Source organism: Macrobrachium nipponense, chromosome 13, assembly GCF_015104395.2.
Source record: "Macrobrachium nipponense isolate FS-2020 chromosome 13, ASM1510439v2, whole genome shotgun sequence".
Taxonomy (NCBI): domain Eukaryota; kingdom Metazoa; phylum Arthropoda; class Malacostraca; order Decapoda; family Palaemonidae; genus Macrobrachium; species Macrobrachium nipponense.
Window position 1 is genome coordinate 56084093 of NC_087206.1, and position 18857 is coordinate 56102949.

At 33.7% G+C, this 18857-nt stretch overlaps 1 long non-coding RNA gene across 1 annotated transcript in view; it reads left to right on the forward strand.

The window, feature by feature from the left end:
- LOC135225468 (uncharacterized) overlaps positions 1–17528 on the forward strand; it is a 143897-nt gene extending 126369 nt beyond the window's left edge. Inside the window, exons 2-3 of the long non-coding RNA XR_010316980.1 lie at positions 6864–7271; positions 17499–17528. This is a non-coding gene — a long non-coding RNA (uncharacterized LOC135225468). The remainder of the gene's footprint in view (positions 1–6863; positions 7272–17498) is intronic.
- Positions 17529–18857: the final 1329 nt, after the last annotated feature.

The following is an 18857-nucleotide window of genomic DNA, read 5'->3' on the forward strand; positions in this document are numbered from 1 at the left end:
CTACTTCAACCTCTTCATTGTATGAAAACGGAGAGAGAGAGAGAGAGAGAGAGAGAGAGAGAGAGAGAGAGAGAGTGTGTTTCTGATGCCAGTAACGAATTATCGTGCTTTACGTGTACAACCATTATTTTCCTATCAGAGCACCATACTCCCTCCTAACATAAATAAGCCTTCATCAAATTCTTCATGATAAATAAATATGATGCTTCCTCTGTTTTTATGCTTAGATTTTGACCTTCACAAATGAAAGGTTAAAACTGAATCCTTGTGTCACTGCATTAGTCATAGTAAATTATTTCACAGTCAATTTAAACCCTATATTCGCAACACGCAGTCTGAACAGTTCCCAAAGAATCCTCTGACAAGGCAAATATCGGAAGACTTGAACAACTGCCCAGGGATTCTTGGATAATCGACTCATTCTCGGAATCCTTGAGACGAAACGAAATCAAAGACTTCTCAACACAAAGCTGCACATAAAGGTGTCCTTTGAAACTGACCGCCTGCCGAAAATATATGGGTGGCTTACTTAATTAACAAGCACCACTAATTGCTTGTTAGATGTTGGATCTAGATCCAGTATATGAGATACCAGATGAAACTAATATATATATAATATATCCGTGGACTCTATTGATTACAGAATGACCAGTGACAGACATACTGGAGGGTGGGTCCCCTTGACAGACACACGGAAAAGGGGGGCTTAATTGGATCTAGATCCGATTTAGGAGATACCAAGTGCAATTTACACTACAATAGCACTGGGTGGTTAACCCCTGACAGGCACCCCATAACGAGTGGGGAAGGGGAAGACAGGATCTGCATCCAACATTGGAGATATCAAGTAAAATTTGTACTACAATACCACTGCACATCCTAGGATGCTGTGTTGGTAATGACAGACATTTTAGTGGGTGGTTACCCCTGACAGACACACCCTAACAGGTACGGAGAGGGAAGGGCAAGCCCTGATAATTACTGCATAGACTACGTATAGTACGCTACTATTGAACCGTATTATACATTATCGTGATATATCAATATAATAATTTTTTTTCTTTCTATATCCTTTGTATTTATTTTATACAAATATTATCTGTAGGCCTATAATAAAGCAGCATGTAAGTTCTTATCATTATTAGAGTTACTGCTGTAAAATGTCTTTGTACATAACGTTTGTTAAATAGAGTAATATGCGACTATTAAATAGATATTAATACATATGTAACATATACGCTATAGTCAGTGTACAGATCATAATAATTGCGCTATAGTCTATTCGGTTTGTTTTATCGAAGCAGGACTAGCTTCTTTTGGTTTCAACTGACTTTCACACTAATGAAATCATGGATACATTTGTGTATTATCAGTTTTAGGAATGAATATATCGTTGTAACAATAGTCGATTTTTTTTCGTCTGGCGTAAAACTCGCCAAACATAATACACCTGGCTGAGGAAGAATGGAGAGGATCTTTATTTTTCAAGCAATTTATCCACACACAAATTTATTCCGAACATTTCCAATCTCTCAAGAAGATTATGAATAAATATAAGAGCAACTAGATAACAAAAAATAATCACCTAGCATTAATGTAAAGAAAACAAGAGGAATGAAAAATGAGTGCGATTGTGAATTTTTTTTATTGTTAATGTTTAATGAGTAAGTGTTTAGCGAATTGTTAGGGTTTAGTGAGTAAGTGTTTAGTGAATGTTTATGAGTAAGTGTTTAGTGAATGTTTAGTTTAGGGTTTAGTGAATGTTTAATGTGCAAGTAATTCAGAGACTTTTTAGTGAGTGTTTAGGGTTTAGTGAATGTTTTGTAAATGTTATTGAATGTTTATTGTGTAAGTATTCAGTGAATGTTTTGTGAGTCTTTGGGGTTTTGGTGAATGTTAAGTGAGTGTTTAGTGGATTTCTTGTGAATATTAGTATTCAGTGAATATTTAGAGTGTACGTATTCAGTGAGTGTTTAGGGTTTAGTGAATGTTTAGTGTGTAAGTGCTGAGTGAGTGTTGAGGGTTTAGTGAAGGTTTAGTGCATGTTAGTGTTTAGTAAATTTTTAGTGTGTAAGTATACAGTGAATGTTTAGTGAGTCTTTGGGGTTTAGTGAATGTTTTGTGGATGTTAGTGTTTAGTGAATGTTTAGTGTGCAAGCATTCAGTGAATGTTCAGTGAGTGTTTAGGGCTTAGTGAATGTTTAGTGTGTAAGTATTCAGTGAATGTTTAGTGAGTGTTTAGGTTCAGTTAAAGTTTTGTAAATGGTTGTGTGTAGTGAATGTTCAGTAAGTATTCAGTGAGTGTTTAGTGACTGTCTTGTGAATGTTAGTGTTTAGTGAATGTTTAGTGTGTAAGTGTTTATTGAGTGTTTACTGAGTGGATGTTCATTCACTGTTTAGTGGTTAATGAGTGTTTAGAGGTTTAATGAGCTTTTAGGGTTTAGTGAGTATTTAGTATTTAATGAATGTTTAGGTTTAGTGAGTGTTTAGTGTATAGTGAGTGCTTAGTGAGTGTTTAGTGTATAGTGAGTACTTAGTGAATATTTAGTGTAAAGTGAGTGCTTACTGAATGCTTAGTGATTGGTTAACGTTTGATTAATATTTAGGAATGTTTACCGAGTGTTTGGGGTGTAATGAGTATTTAGTGAGTTTAGTGTTTTAAGTGTTTAGTGAGCATTTAGTGTATAGCGAGTGCCTGGTGAGTGTTGGGTATTCAGTGAGTGTTTAGTGTTATTGAGTGTGAGTGTATGTTAAGTGTGTGTGTGTATAGTGAATGTGTGTAAGTGTGAGTGCTCACTGAGTGTAAGTGCATTGTGAATGTTAGTGTTTAGTGATTATGCTACAATCACTAAACACTGTTTATTTGGTGCTTAGTGACTGTATGCAAAGAAAGTCCTGTAATTTACAAGAACCATTTACGCTTGACTCTCCTTAGATTCAAGAGCAGATGCTTAGACATTGACCACAATGGCTGGAGTGCTTAGGGTAACCTGTTTTCTTAAGGTAATTTTTCTCTGTGAAAATGGGTCCAACAATAATAATAATAATAATAATAATAATAATAATAATAATAATAATAATAATAAGATTTAAAAAATAATAGTAAAAATAATAATAGTAGTAAAGTATAGTACTAAGAGCTGGACTGCGACCCTTCAATATGGCCGCCCGAGGTCACACTCTCGGCAAGGAGTTCCACTTCAGTGACTGACGCCCTATGCTTTGTACACCGCTGACAGATTTGCACTTTTGGTTGTCCGGTCTTTATGACTGTGTTGGAGATGGTTTATAAACCATATTAGCAATTGTAAATATGCTAATAGATATCTGTCTACAGGTTATTATGAACAATAAAAGAAAAAATATTACTGGGAGAAAATTAGACGAATAACAGTCACCAAAGCCAGCATCAATAGAATGTATTGAAACACATTGCATAGGCTGGCTGTGGTGTGTGCTGGAGGGAAGTTAAGTGACAGACACACTCAGCTGACTATAAACGTCAATCTGCGGACAATTTTCACCTTAATTTACCCGTAAGTATCATTTTAGCTGAATTTAGAATTTCTTTTCTGAATATATATGGTACTGGTACTTAGTGATAGTGTATAGATTAATTTGAGTGAGGCAGCCGAAAATAATTGGACTATTAAATAACTGACATGCTATAATAGTCCTACTTAATTTAGGAGTCAGGAGCTCCAAGTTGTATGATCGTCAACTTCGGGAGGGGTAATACAATGGGGAAAAATGTTTTGTAGTTAGCCTATCTTGAACGATTCATTCACATTTTCGTTTCCAGTAATTATTTGTGTTGTGCTACTTCATTTCTTTGTGGAAGTGTGGGAGTTAAATTAAGAGGCTCTACAAGATGGGACTTTGGTCTTAATATCAATCGAAATGCCATATCCGATAAAAATTTCATTTCATCCACGCCATCCTACCTCAACTCAAGAACAAGTCAGTTGATGTAAGGCTACGGCACTCGACATGGCTGCAGTGCCCTAACTATAGGCCTACTCTGCAAAAAGAAAAGAAAATGACCAAAGACAGGCTATTACATTTCCCCCCCTTTTTTTTAGAAGAAGAATTGAGACTGGCACCATATGATTGGTTCAATTATTCAAAAATGGATCACTACAAGTACTTGTAGCTATTGTCACTTGTGACGCCTCCCATTCACACAAAAAATTATACTTTGCGTGAAGTAGTAACTCCACACGAAAGGGTTAATGCTAATATATATATATATATATATATATATATATGTATATATATAATATATATATATATATATATATATATATATATATGTATATATATATATATATATATATATATATATATATATATATATGTGTGTGTGTGTGTGTGTGTGTGTGTAAATATATATACAAATATATAAATAACTTGATCACGAAGTATATAAAACGTGATGCTATGTATAAATAAAGGTTTTTGCCACGAAGGAAAATTGAAAAGCGAGATAGCCGAGAACTTTCGGTCTAGCACGACCCTTTACTAAGCATAACTGAACATACAGAGGAAAAAAACATAGTAAAAGTAGGCTTAATATCCAAACTGACATTACAAGATTAGCAATAAGGCCGATTTCATTCTACAGAAACGAGGAAACGCCTGATGGCAAGATTAGCGATTTTAAGCAGCCACTCCTTGGAGGAGCAAAACACGTGGTCAAACAGATGATTCATCCAGAAAAACAATTAACATTTGAAAAAACAAGGAGGCATATACAACTTATTACCATGAAATTTACAAAATGTTCCCAAAGAAATGATTGAAAAGACGAAAAAAGGATATAAATATATCGAGCAAGAGAGAGGAGAGAGAGAGAGAGAGAGAGACGAGAGAGAGAGAGAGAGGAGAGAAATAATAACTATATACATGTGGAACTAATTTATTAGTAGTTCATTTATTTTAAGGTCCTTCATAAACATCTTAGAAATATATGGGTCCCAATGGTACAATCCCAGACTAAGATTTAGGTTGTTTTTATTAGTGATTTGTATCATTGCTGATTCCAGTAAATTTCTTGAAACATAATCATTAGATCTAGCAATTACAGAGGTATCACCCCCCCAATTAATACAATGAGATTTTTCACTCAGATAGATAAACAGTGCATTTGAAGTCTGGGCTGTTCTAGCTGAATACATATGCTGCTTAATACGTACACATAAAATTTTTACTTGACTGACCAACGTAAAAAGATGAGCAATCCTTACAAGGAATTTTGTAAATGATGTTGTTATTTGTTATGGGACTATTCTTAATTAGCATATCTTTAATGGTATTGTTATAAGAGAACACTACATTAACGTTAAACGATTTAAATATTGATCTTATGGTCTCAAATCCACGAAAGTAAGGTAAGCTAAGTACATTTTTAGGCATTTCTTTTTCATTAATAGCAACACTATAACACTTTTAGTGAGCTTTTTGATAACATAAATCAATTAAATGAGGTGGGTAGTAGAGATCGTTTCCTATCTTTTTTATGTATTCTATTTCTTGGTCAAGATATTGTGGACTCGTGATACGCAAAGCACGTTGGAACATTGAAGAAAAATTGAAATTTTAATATTAAGATGGTGGCCAGAATAAAAATGTACATATGTTAAATTATTTGTGGGTTTTCTATAAATACTGAATTTATATTGGAAAGATTCTCTATGTATTAATACATCTAGGAAAGGGATGACATTGTTATTTTCAATTTCAACAGTGAATTTTATGGATGGGACTAAATTATTCAATTTAGACAATAAATCATTTACATTGATACCAACAGGTAAGACTACTAAGATGTCATCAACATATCTGTACCACTTTAAGGGGACAAGTGTGATATTCGTGAGGTGTTGTCTTTCAAAAAATTCCATATATAAGTTTGAAAGGAGAGGTGATAAAGAGTTTACCATGGCCATACCCACCCTCCAGTGTGTCTGTCACTGGTCATTCAGTAATCAATAGAGTCCACGGATATATTATATATTAGTTTCATCCGGTATCTTATATGCTGGATCTAGACCAACATCTACCAAGCAATTAGTCGTGCTTGTTAAAGCAAGTCATCCATATATTTTCGGCAGACAGTCAGTTTCACAGTTTACAAGTCTACTCCCAAATACCAGTAGGAGTTACAGTCGGTATCTCGTTCGTTGCATCTCAATAGTCCGGGCTGCGTGACTACTTACTTGATAAGGGCGTTAAGAGAAGAAGTTCTAGCATACAAAATTATGCGTGGACTTCTAGATAAGAAACTTGCTAAGGATATTATGATTATAATGATCATTCAGTGATTAGGCTACCTGATATGAAAATGGTCCAAGGACTCCAGAATAGGAAAACTAACAAGAACATCTTGAAAAGAAAATAATCCAACGAGCCTGATTAAAAAAAAAAACATCAAAGGATAACCGGGTAAACTACCCACAAAGGGAAATTGCCCAAGGACTCCTTGAGATGATCTTAATCAACATTGACCTTTATTGCAGCACGTCCAATTATTTGCGTTATTCTGCCTTATTCCTCTTTATGTACAGGATTATTTAAGTATAATTATGGTTGTTGCTTTCAATTGTTTTTTCTTACAGCCATTTGACTACTTCTGTTAAGATGAGGCAAATATGGCCTTGGAAATAACAAAATTTTCATTAATTGTCTACAAATTCAAAAACGTTTTATATTACGTGTAGTCTTCTGAGAGAGGTTAAAACATATGGTGGCATGATGTGGACCTTCAGGCTCTGCGCATGCAAGAGCGAATGAATCCACAAACGCAAACAATGTAGTTATGTTCTCGTTCCTTTTTTTTAAATCTAAATTTCCTTTTCTTTCAGACGACAACTCGAACAATAAATATGGAAAAGTTGCAAAAGACTGCGAGGTAAGATGGAACTCTGGCGATGACCGCCTACACCAGTCTCGTGAGAGGAGCGTTCAGAGGCGATGAAAGGGCAGCGCTGCAAGCAGACCTTGCTCGTCGTAGGGATTTCAGTGGCCGTGTTCATGTACTTGGTTTTGGCCGCGAATTATGCCCCCATGATCTTCATGTCGTTTTCCAAAAAGGTCCAACCGCTGCAGTATGCACATCTACATCCAAACAGTGATGCATCTTCACATTACTATCAGGAGATAGAGAGTCAGAAACCACCTCCAAAAGCTGTTATACTTTGGACCACCTGGAGGAGTGGGTCGACATACCTCGGGGAACTACTGGCAAACGCTGTACAAGACACATTTTACAGGTGAGTTTCACATTTATTTACTGTATATGTCAGTCCTTGCCAAAGACAACTGCTTAGAATGAAAAACATAATCTGAAATATTCCACGAAACTAATTATTTTCAACTAGTACTGAACCGGTGCAGTCACGTTGTAATGTGAGAGTTTTAATTACCTTCGAATAACTAATTAACAAATCTTTCGCAAAACAATATTATTAGTGATACTAGACTCGACAAACAATTTGGGCCTGTATTTCCAAAGCGACTATTTCTTAGAAAAGCGATTGGTATAAAAAATAATCTCTTCCAAAACATAGGTTTAATTTTCGCAACTATTAACTAGGCTTGCCAACCCTCCGGGATTCTCCCGTATTTCTGTGTTCTCCCTTCAAACGAAATGCCTTCAAAACCTCCCCGAATTTCAGAAAGATATTGTTTGAAATAAAATGGAATTTACATTTCTTAAGAAATTGTTATCAGTGGGCCAAAGAAAAAGTAATTTATATATATATCCTATATATATATATATATATATATATATATATATATATATATATTTATATATATTACTTTTTCTTTGGTAAACTGTTAACAATTTCTTAAGAAATGGAATTTCCATTTCATTTATAGCAGAATATTTTTCTGAAATTCAGGGAGGTTTTCAACCCATTTTGTTCGGCGGGAGAACATATGATGTAAATTAATATATATATATTGTGACGAAGTGCCAAGTATCTGGTTACTATACTTACCATTCATAAAATAATTGTCTCACACCAACCAGACACCTGAACCTTCATCACAGGTAAAATACGACTGAATACTCTAAAGTCAACAGTGATCCCTTAAACAACTTAGCAATATTACAGAAAATCAGACCAAGTTCATTAACACAGGTGTGAGGTAATCTTATAGGTAATTAAATTAAATAAAAAGCATGACTCCATCAACAACTTTAAAAGTATAAGTATTTCCCTGGTTTTAAAAGTCTAAGTATTTCCCTGGTTCTAACTTACTTCAATTAAATTGAAGGAAAACCGCTTAATTGCCACTCTATATTTCTACCTAAACCAAACTAAATACACTGGTGAAAAAGAAAACACTTATAAAAATTTTAAATAAAACAAATATTATTAAATCCAAAATTTATAAGTGAAATTCACAATCTCAGGGAAATTTACTGTCACTTGAAAACAACGCGAAGTTTAATTAATTCGTAAATTAATTATTAAGTAAAATTAAATAAAAATTAATTTATAACAAAAATCAAGAAAATTAATTAATGCAATTGAAATTCAAGTGATAGGTAATAACTGAAATTTGGAAATTAATTTACAAATGCTAAACACCAATAAAACTTTAAAAGAATTCTAAGTAAATGCAAAGTAATTCACAAGTGTTAGACTCTACTAAATATGCAATAATTAATTAATGATAATAATTAAGTTAATCAAATTGTGAATGTAAATGAAAACACAGAAAAATGTGGAAAATACTAAAATTACAAAAATCACTTAGAAAGCATTAATTACACAGAATAAAAAAACACAGTTCAGTAAGAAAAATGGATAAATGCACAAAAAAAAAAAATAACTTCAAAAGAAATAAGCACAGAACATAAAAATTGCAATAAGTAAAAAATGAAATAGTTTTTACCAAACCACTGTAAATCTGTTTTTAAGTTGCAACTTAAAACATTACCTTGGTACCAATTATGTTTCTGCTGCAGCTAGCTCCAAAATTCACCATATTAAAAAAATCACCATATTAAAAAAAATCACCATATTAAAAAAATTTAACATATTCCAAAAAAGGCGCCATTACACACTTGTACAATTTTTGTTCAGATTCCACAATATACTAAGCAATATTAAATAACTCTAACAAACAAGAAATCTAAAATTATGAGTGACTAATCACTAAGTATAAAATCTTTACATTAATGTGAAATAAAAAATCTCTTGTATAGGCGAGAGAGAGAGAGAGAGAGAGAGAGAGAGAAGAGAGAGAGAGAGAGGTGGTGGGTGGGGGGGAGATAATGATCTCATCATGCCACGGTTTCAAAGCTCAGAATGTCAAGACTTCTCTGTCTTCGTATGGAAGCTTGTCAGCGGACCTTGTCTAAAATGGTTGGGCTAATATCATAAAAATTCTCTTTCAAAACAATAAGTAGAGAGAAAGTGAGATTACAATCATAAACAACATATATCATTACATGATTTAAGACAATAAAAGTCTTTTAAAGTGAAAGATATGATTATAGAATTTTCTCGAATGAAATTAAGTTTCGTCATTTCCTTGAGTGACGTCACGAAACTTTCCACTTCAAAATTTAAGCTACTTACGAGTCAACAAATTCTCTTTTGACAAATAGAGAGATATAAGAGTTAATTTACTAGCAATATTAGATAGTTTTCAATACAAAAACATCTCTAACTACTTATATGAAATGAAAGGCATCAAACTTATGTGAAACGTTTTATGCTTATGGAAGATGATGCAATCCTTCACGTGGTTACTTGACCAGGACACAATTGTGAAACAAATACGAGCATCGCAAGATTGTTTACAAAAGAAAAAAATTGGAACCACCTGGCCCCAAGTGGTGACAGCTATTTTCTTGCTTCGAACAGACAATGCTAATCTCTTCCTTCTCACATTCTACAGTATTCCTAACTTTTAAATTATGTTATGCAAATCTGAACATACATTATTAGAACATAATAACTTAACTAAAGCTAAATATGGAATCTGAAAATATTGCAAACAATTTTACAACATTTCATACAGTTAAGGAGAGGATGATATTCATTACAAAAAACAACTGCATATAAGTATATACACACACATATATAATATATATATATATATTATATATATATATATATATACATTCATACATATATATACATGTATATATATATAGATATATCTTATATATATATATATATATATATATATATACATAATTTACATCATAAGCACTATACCGTTTATATTGTATTTACTGATTTACAAGGAGTTACAAGGGTTCAGATGTCTCAAAGACTTATTAGTCCATCCGAGGAGTGGTCAAGTTTTACAATTCATTTACAGTGTTCTAATGATTTTGTCTAACTTTCTTTTGAACTATTCTACACTGCTGCTGTTTGCAACTTCTGGTAGCAGTTTATTCCATGTGTCACATATCTAGTATGTGAAGAAGTTCCCACAATGCGACGTGTTGTATCTCTTCAGTTCTAGTTTCCATCCATTATTTATCATCTGGTTTACATTTCGATCAATATCTTTATGGCAAAGACTTTATTGCCGAAAGAGACCACAAACCTTGGAGAGTATTTTTAATGAACCATTACTGAAGTGTCCTAAGAGGTTACAAAGCGTTATTACAGTTGTAGAAGTTTAATTTAAATGTTAAGTATAAACCATGTAGTAAAATGTATACAGCAGATACACTGGGTAGATATTTTTTGTCGAATACATTTTAAGATACCGATATATCTGACGTAATTGCATTTTTAGAAGAGGTTAGTAATGTAAATATGACAGAACATGCTGTTGTGACAAATGAAAGACTTGAGGACATTAAACAAAGGACTACAAGTGATGCAGCATCGCAAACGTTAAAAGAAACTATTCTAAAAAGTTGGCCAACTCATTACAATGAGGTTCCTGAAATCATGAGATCTTTTTTTAAATTTAGGGATGAACTTACTGTTGATAATTTTAGAATTTTTAGAGATAACTGCATTGTTGTCTCATCGTGTTTAAGGTCTTACACACTATAACAAATTCATTATGCTCACAATGGGATTGATGCTACTATTAGGTATAGCAGAGATATATTGTTCTGACCTGGCATTTTCCTTCTAGGCCTTGGTCTAAAATTGGAATGGATATTTTTAGTGGTGGTAATTGTAACTATTTGATTTTGGTAGATTATTATCATCAAATTTTGAGATAAATTCATTGGAAAGCATGTTAACGTCAAATGTTGTAAACGAAGATTAGGAGTCATCTTTCACGGAATAGTATACCGGACATTGTAGTAAGTGAATTTCAATATTTTGTAAAGAAATGGTTATTTAAACATGTAATCATTCCCTTACCACTACCAGTCAAATAGCAAAGCTGAAATTGCAGTAAAAATAATGAAACAATTGTTCAAAAAACCAAAGGAGGATGGCCATGATCCCCTATTAGCACTTCTTGAATGGAGAAATACTCCAGCTGAAGGGTTTAACTCTCCATCTGCTTAAGATTTTCTGGCAGAAGAACTCGAAGTCAGTTGCCTTTAACAGAAAATTGACTCAAACCCAAGATTGTTGATAGGGTACTAGAAATTCAAACTAAGAAATTGATTGGGCAAGCTAAATATAATAATAGAATTTAACCTCATTAAAACCAGGCGATGTCATCATTGTACAGCCACTTCCAGGAAAAAGAATGGAAAAAAGGTAAGGCAATAAAAGAGGTTTCAAAAAGGAAATACAAAACAGAAGTAGAAGGCAAAGTATATTTTAGAAATCACAAAGTTCTGAGGAAGACATCAGAGACAGTAACTGATAATTATACTGATTCTGATATTGAAATTGAAACTTATGCAAATACGAATGAAGTTAAAAATAAATCTTGTATAAATCCTGAGGCTGATATCTTAGAACTACAAAGAACCAGGAGTGGTCGTGATGTGAGGATTATTTGTAATCAATTTAAAGAGCCAATTAAGTATGTAGGATTAAATGCATTTTGCAAGAAGCATTTATGTAAAAGAAAGGTTATTCCAGACTTTCGTTGAAAAAGGTTTAAAAAAAAAAGTAACAATATATGAATATTGTGATCTATGTATTTTTTTTATTAAGTAGCCAGTGTATAAATATTATTTGGTACACCATCTAGGTTTATGAATCTTATCTATTGTTCACATTTTGCATTAGTCACGTGACCAGAGTATCTTTCGGATCTTTCCCGCTCTCCATAATGTTGGTTGTACTCACTGTTTAATTGGTAGTCTGTTCAATAAACTTATGTTAATTACCCTTGGCTTATAAATAAGAACCCGTAATATATACACATATATATATATCCTATATATATAATATATATATATATATATATATAATATATATATATACTGTATATATATATATATGGTGAGGAAGAGACGAGCATCTGGCTACCACACTTACCATTTGTACTTGTTAGAGCAAGAATCTCTTAATCCTTGGTCGGGGACACCATTTATATTGGTTGGGCACAGTTTGGTCGAGTGCCTGGTTACTAGTACTACATCAGCCTGACAACTGAACCTTGAATACTCTAAAGGTAACAGTGATCCCTTATAGAACTTAATAATCGCTTAGGAAATCAGCCTGAGGTCATTAAAACAGGTGTAAAGATCTTAATTAAAGGGCATCACTCCCTCAACAATTTTAAATCTAATTATTTCCCTCGTTCTACTTCCCTTGAGGAACACAGTCTAATTACCACTCTATATTTCTACCTAAATAAAAATAAAATATACATATACTGGTAATAAACGAAATACTCATTAAAAATTTAGATACGAAAATTTATTTCTAAATTCAAAAATGATAAGTGAAATTCACAATCTCGGGGAAATTGTAATTACTTGAAAACAAAAGTTTAATTAATTCTTGAATTAATCATTATACAAAATGAAATTAAATTTTATCAATTTTATCAAGAAAATTAAATAGTCAATAAAATTTAAACCATAAAGCAATAATTAAATTTGAAAAGAAATCTAATTAAATGCAAATTAATTCAGAAGTGTTAGATTAAAACAATTATACAACAAGAAATAATCAAACTAATTGAACAAATTATAATATAAAAAAACATAGAATAATATGGAAAAGCATTAAAAGCAAGGACAGCACAAACATTAAATACATAAAATGGACATGTCAAAATAACAAAATAAAAGAGAAAAAATGTATAAAAAGTTATAATTTCATCCAACCACCGCAAATAAAACCTTAAAGTGCACTTCAGAATATTGTAAAGTACAATACCTTTAACAATTGCAGTTCCACTCAAAAGGAAGACCGGTTACTTTTCAACACTTTTGTGGCGCCCATTATACAAAAATAATAATAGACTGCGTATGTTCAGATTCCACAAAATATTCCGTTACTAAGAAATTAAACCTAGTCAGTGACCAATCCCAAATTATGAGTTACGTTATGGTAAAAAATCAATGTTTCGTGAGAGAGAGAGAGAGAGAGAGAAAGAGCGAGAGAGAGAGAAAGAAAGAGAAGAGAGAGACCCAACATACGGCTCTTCGTCCTAGCGTATAATGAATCCCTTCTATCTATTTGCGTATCTGGGCGTATGGGGTCGCGTTTGTCACAAAAATATTAAAATTTTTCAGAGCAATATAATCTGCAAATAAAATTAAATTATATCGTTTTCATGGAAGAATCCAGAATGATCTGATGCAATCTCGAGTAATTCTTACATCATCCTTCTTTAGGAATCTCCCTCTCAGCTGCGTCCTGTTGAATAACAACTCCTTTTGCTCGAACAGAGCAATCTCTCTTTGGTATCTTATGCTACCTTTTTCTCTCTCGCTGCCTGACGTATGTCTCAACTAGGAATTATACATTACTTAAACATGTTATCTTTAAATATGGGAATCTGAACATAAAAATATATATTGTACAACATTATAGACAGTTTCTGAGGGGAATTAACTGCATTACCAAACCATAATTGCATTACGAAACCCACAGCATAAGAATTATATCTATATATATATATATATATATATATATATATATATATATATATATATATATATATATGACTGGTAAAAATGTTCTGTTACAACAGAATTCCATCTAATAAAAGGAGCCCATCAAAAACAACCAAAATATAGATAGAATAGTACTACATTTCAGAGACTGCTGTCTCCCTCTTCAGGTAGATGAATGAGAAAGTTTATAGAAAAGGTGGTATTTATACCAAGAGGTCCATCCACAGGCAAGCCAATTTAGGTCACCCCGCTGATAATCTTCCTTTAATCTTCTTAAGCGTTAGTTGAATGAAAACCTTGTCGATCGTATCTGAAATCCATGCTCCTTTTGAGATGTTCATTACCTGCCTCTCTTTTATTAAGGCCGATTCCATTATTTGACTCTTGTACCGGCAGTTGCTGCTATAAATTACACGTGACAAATTCCAGTTTATTCTATGGTTATGTTCATTTATATGGTTGAAAATAGCTGAGTTCTGTTGTCCATACCTAACTGACCGTTTGTGTTGTATTAATCTCTGGGGAAGTGATTTACCTGTAAATCCGATGTAAGATTGGTCACAGTCCTGGCATGGAATTTGGTAAACCCCAGTGTCCTTGGGAGATGTCTTTTGTTGGACGTTAATCAGGATTTTGAGTGCCCAGTTTGCCTTTAGAGAGAGGAACTAGCTTGTTGTAGAAATGAAGCAGAAACTGTCATGTGTGTGAGGCTTCTTGTGTTATAATAAAGTGTGATGTAGGTAAAGGTGAAAAGTTGTAGGGAAAGAAAATAGATGATAATTTTATGGATAGAGACAAGAGACTGCAGAAGCAACTGTAAGAGTCTGAAAATATTCGGAAGAAGAATAAGTTTGCAGTAAGTATAGAAAGAGTAAGGTTTAGAGGGTAAATGTAGCTCAGGTTGATGAAGCAATGAATGCAAATATCAATAGTGGAAGTATGGAAGCAGTAGTACTATTTCCAAATAGACAGACTGGAATGAGGTTTTTTGGTATTTATGTAGCCCAGGATTGAAATATATTAAAAGATTGACTAGCCAGCTCCCTTGTATGATAAATGACGCGGGGAAATACATAGTAGTGGAAAAATGAGTAAGCATTAATGAAGAATGGATCCAGGTGTTGTGAGATTGCACACCCATTTAGAAAAAAAATAGTTAACAATAAATTAGTGAAGACTTATTAGGATGAAGAAGTGGACTTAGAAAGAAGCCAATTATTTGAAAATAGAGGTGGGAGAGAGGAATAAAAATTTTAGTGATTATAAAAAGTTGTTCTACAATGAAGTAAATGCAGAGAAATGTTAATGTACTAAGGAAGAGATGCTCTCTAAAATGAATACAGTACTAGACTGATGGACTGAGTATTTTGAAGAGGCAGAGGTGAATGACACAAGAGTTGAAAGGTTTAGTGCAAGGTTTAGAAATTGGAAGACACCAGGATTAATTAGATATAAGTGAGGCGTAAGTATTGTGGGGGCAATATGGCTGAGTGATTGACCAGGGTTTGTAAAGTATTCCTGGTTGAGGATATGGTTCTAAAGAATGGTGAAAGAATAATTGTTCCATTATAAAGGTGTTAGAAGTGAATGTAAGAATCACAGGGGTGTAATGTTACGTAGTATACCAGGAAATGCATAAGGTATGATTTCCATTGAGAAAGTAAAGGTTTATGAAAGGAATGATGAGGGAAAAATAGCGTTCATTTAAACAAAACAAAGTTATGTGAAAAACTTGGCAGTATGATGAAAAAGCTGAATTTGGCATACATGGACCTGGAAAAGCATAATATAGGATTAATACAAAGGCAATGTGAAGTGTGTTGAAAATATATGGTAAGGGAGATATGTTACTGACAGTGACTCAGGGCAAGTGACTGGGTAGTGTAAAATCAGTCTGAGACAAGGTTTCGTATGTCCCAAAAACGATTTAATGCCTTTATGGATAGAGTGATATGAGAAGTAAGAGAAAGGACAGTAGAAAAGATGCCAAGCTGGGGGCTTGGAAAATGACTTGTGGATGGAGCGTGGAGGGGATAATGTTTGACATTATATATCAATGACTACAAAACCTAAAAAGAGCTTGGAAGTAACTGCAAGAGAGGATAGTTGAGCACAAATGTGAGCAAGAGTAGTGTTTGGAAAGTAAATGGAAAAAAAAAATAAAAAGTAATGAATGTTATTAAGGATGGGTAAAGAATGAAAGCGGTTTGTTCAAAGAAAAAACTTATCACAGAACAGGAAAAGCAAGAAAGGTAAAAGGGTGTATGTAGATCATAAAGACTAACGTGGGAATACGTTGGGGAATGTTGAGCCAACTCTCCCTCTCAGGTGAGTGAAGGGTGAATGCTGAAATAAACATCGTAAAAGATGTTTAGATGGCCTGATTCTTAGTATTTGTAGCCAGACGACCTGATAAGAGGAGAAATATGGTGGTAAACATGCAGAAATGGTGAAATAATTAGACGGGAAAAGATGTACTAAGATGGTTTGATCATATGTAAAGAAACAGATGAGGGTAAGCTGTGAAGAGTGTATGATTTTATAAGTGTTAGATGAAAGGAGGATAGGAAGACTTTTGAATATTGGAAGATAATGGACTGAAAAGGGTACTGGAAAGGAAGCTAGAATACTTGCAAGACAGGGGGTGAATTGAACAGTGTATGTACGAGACTTTACATATTACTGATGATCCAGCCATCTGTGAAGGTGTTTGGAGCAGCTACTGTTGTGGAAATTTATTCCACATTAGGCTCATACTTGATTTGGAAGTAGATTAAGAATTGCTTATTTTCTGGAACTATCCTCTATTAGGAAAAACAGCTTCTCACACACACACACACACACACACACACACACATATATATATATATATATATATATATATATATATATATAACATAAATTTCTGACTCACATTAGGATCGAACCCAGGTTTTTCAATTGAAAGACAAGACTACTGCCAACCAAGCCACACAAGTCATAAAAGAAGTTGGAACCTAAGTACCACTTTACCCAAGGCTTTACCTGGGCAGGCTAACTGCCTTGCATGCCAAGATGTTTTCCCCAACATCCCTCCCAACAGTGACCCCATTGACAACATTTGATTTTAATTATCTTTTCTGGTATGCAAGACAGTTAGCCTGCCCAGGTAAAGCCATAGGTACATGGTACTTAGGTTTCAACTTCTCTTATGACTTGTGTGGCTTGGTTGGCAGTAGTCTCGTCTTTCAATTGAAAAACCTGGGTTCGATCCTAATGTGAGTCAGAAATTTATATCTGTTTCACACGTTAAAGTTTTGATTAATTATTTCTATAATATATATTTATATATATATATATATATTATTTCTATAATATATATATATATATATATATATATAATATATATATATATATGTGTGTGTGTGTGTGTGTGTGTGTGTGTGTGTGTGTATTGTATTATATCGACTCTTTCTCCCTCCTTCAGTACAGAGCCTTTGCATTACTGGAGAGTGAAATGGTTCTACCACGAATAATAAAACCGAAACGAGCCTGGCCCGGGCGTTCTTGCAGGAGCTGCTGCATTGCCGAGTCAGCCGAAACTTCCAGAAGCAAATCGATTACATGAGCCGTCAAGATTTCTACATGAGATGGAACACTTTCTTCTCCAGGAGGTGCAGACCGATGAGGCTTTGCGGCAAGAGGAAGTTTGTCAATCACATGTGTCGTCGTGCACACATTCATATAGTTAAGGTAACGTCACATAATTAAGAGAACACCATACTCGACAATGGAAGATAGTTAGAAATTAACGACAGCAATAGATAAACAGATGAATAAATAGAGAGGTAGAGTCCCAAAGTACCTGTTTATTTGTTCAAATGTCCATTTCCTGCTTCTCAGGTAGAATTCAGCTCCCTGTTTTAGTTTTTTATGTAATTCTTTCGAGGCCAAAGTCAAGTTATTTTTCTCTCTTCCCTTTTCTTGGAGGTCTGTTTTTTTTATTTGTAAAAAAAGAAACAACAAAGAAAAGAAACAAAACCCTAATTAAAAGTCTCTTCAAAACATTCACCGCTAGCGGGACCTTGATTTGGGAATTCAAGTGAAATGTTAAGATTTTGCCGCCCTAAAAAAGATGAAAACGAAGACAGAACCAAATGCACATATTTACCACCTCACTGGCTACTTACTTTAAAATCTAAGTTGCTTACTTTTAACTGGCAACATATCGAAACCAATACTATTAAAAATAAAGTGATCAATATTTATCCACATTTCAACATGAAACCAGTAGTTGAAAGACATTGCTTTTAAAACTTAATTTAACGCAAAAGACATTTAAATTCGAAATTTATAGTATGAGAATTGCTAAGTTTTGCCCCTTTAATATTAGATCCAGGGTTCTGTTCTGAGGGAGGCATCACATCACCCGAAAGAATTGACAAAGAAGGGCAAGGGAGGGTAGACGTGCCTCGGGCATCACCATTTTCTCATACAGAAACATAAAAAACACCACTTTAGGAATATCTAGATCATGTGCTAATAACCGAAACATGTCTCAAAACCCGGGGTAACAGAAAAATATTATTATTAAAATAATGACGGTTTCCAGGTTAAGAAAACAGTACTTAAAATAACGGGTTTTTTCTTCAATTATTTTAGGTTCTACGCTTATCACTGAAATGGGCGTGGTCTATACTCCAGGACAACGGACTCGACCTTCAAGATCATTTATGTGGCTCGAGATCCCGGGCGGTTCTGGTGTGAGTAGCTCCTGTGTCCTCTGGTTGGACTTGTAGGACCTTCGACTTAACTCCCAAGTCATGTAGTCTCCTTTAATTCTCCC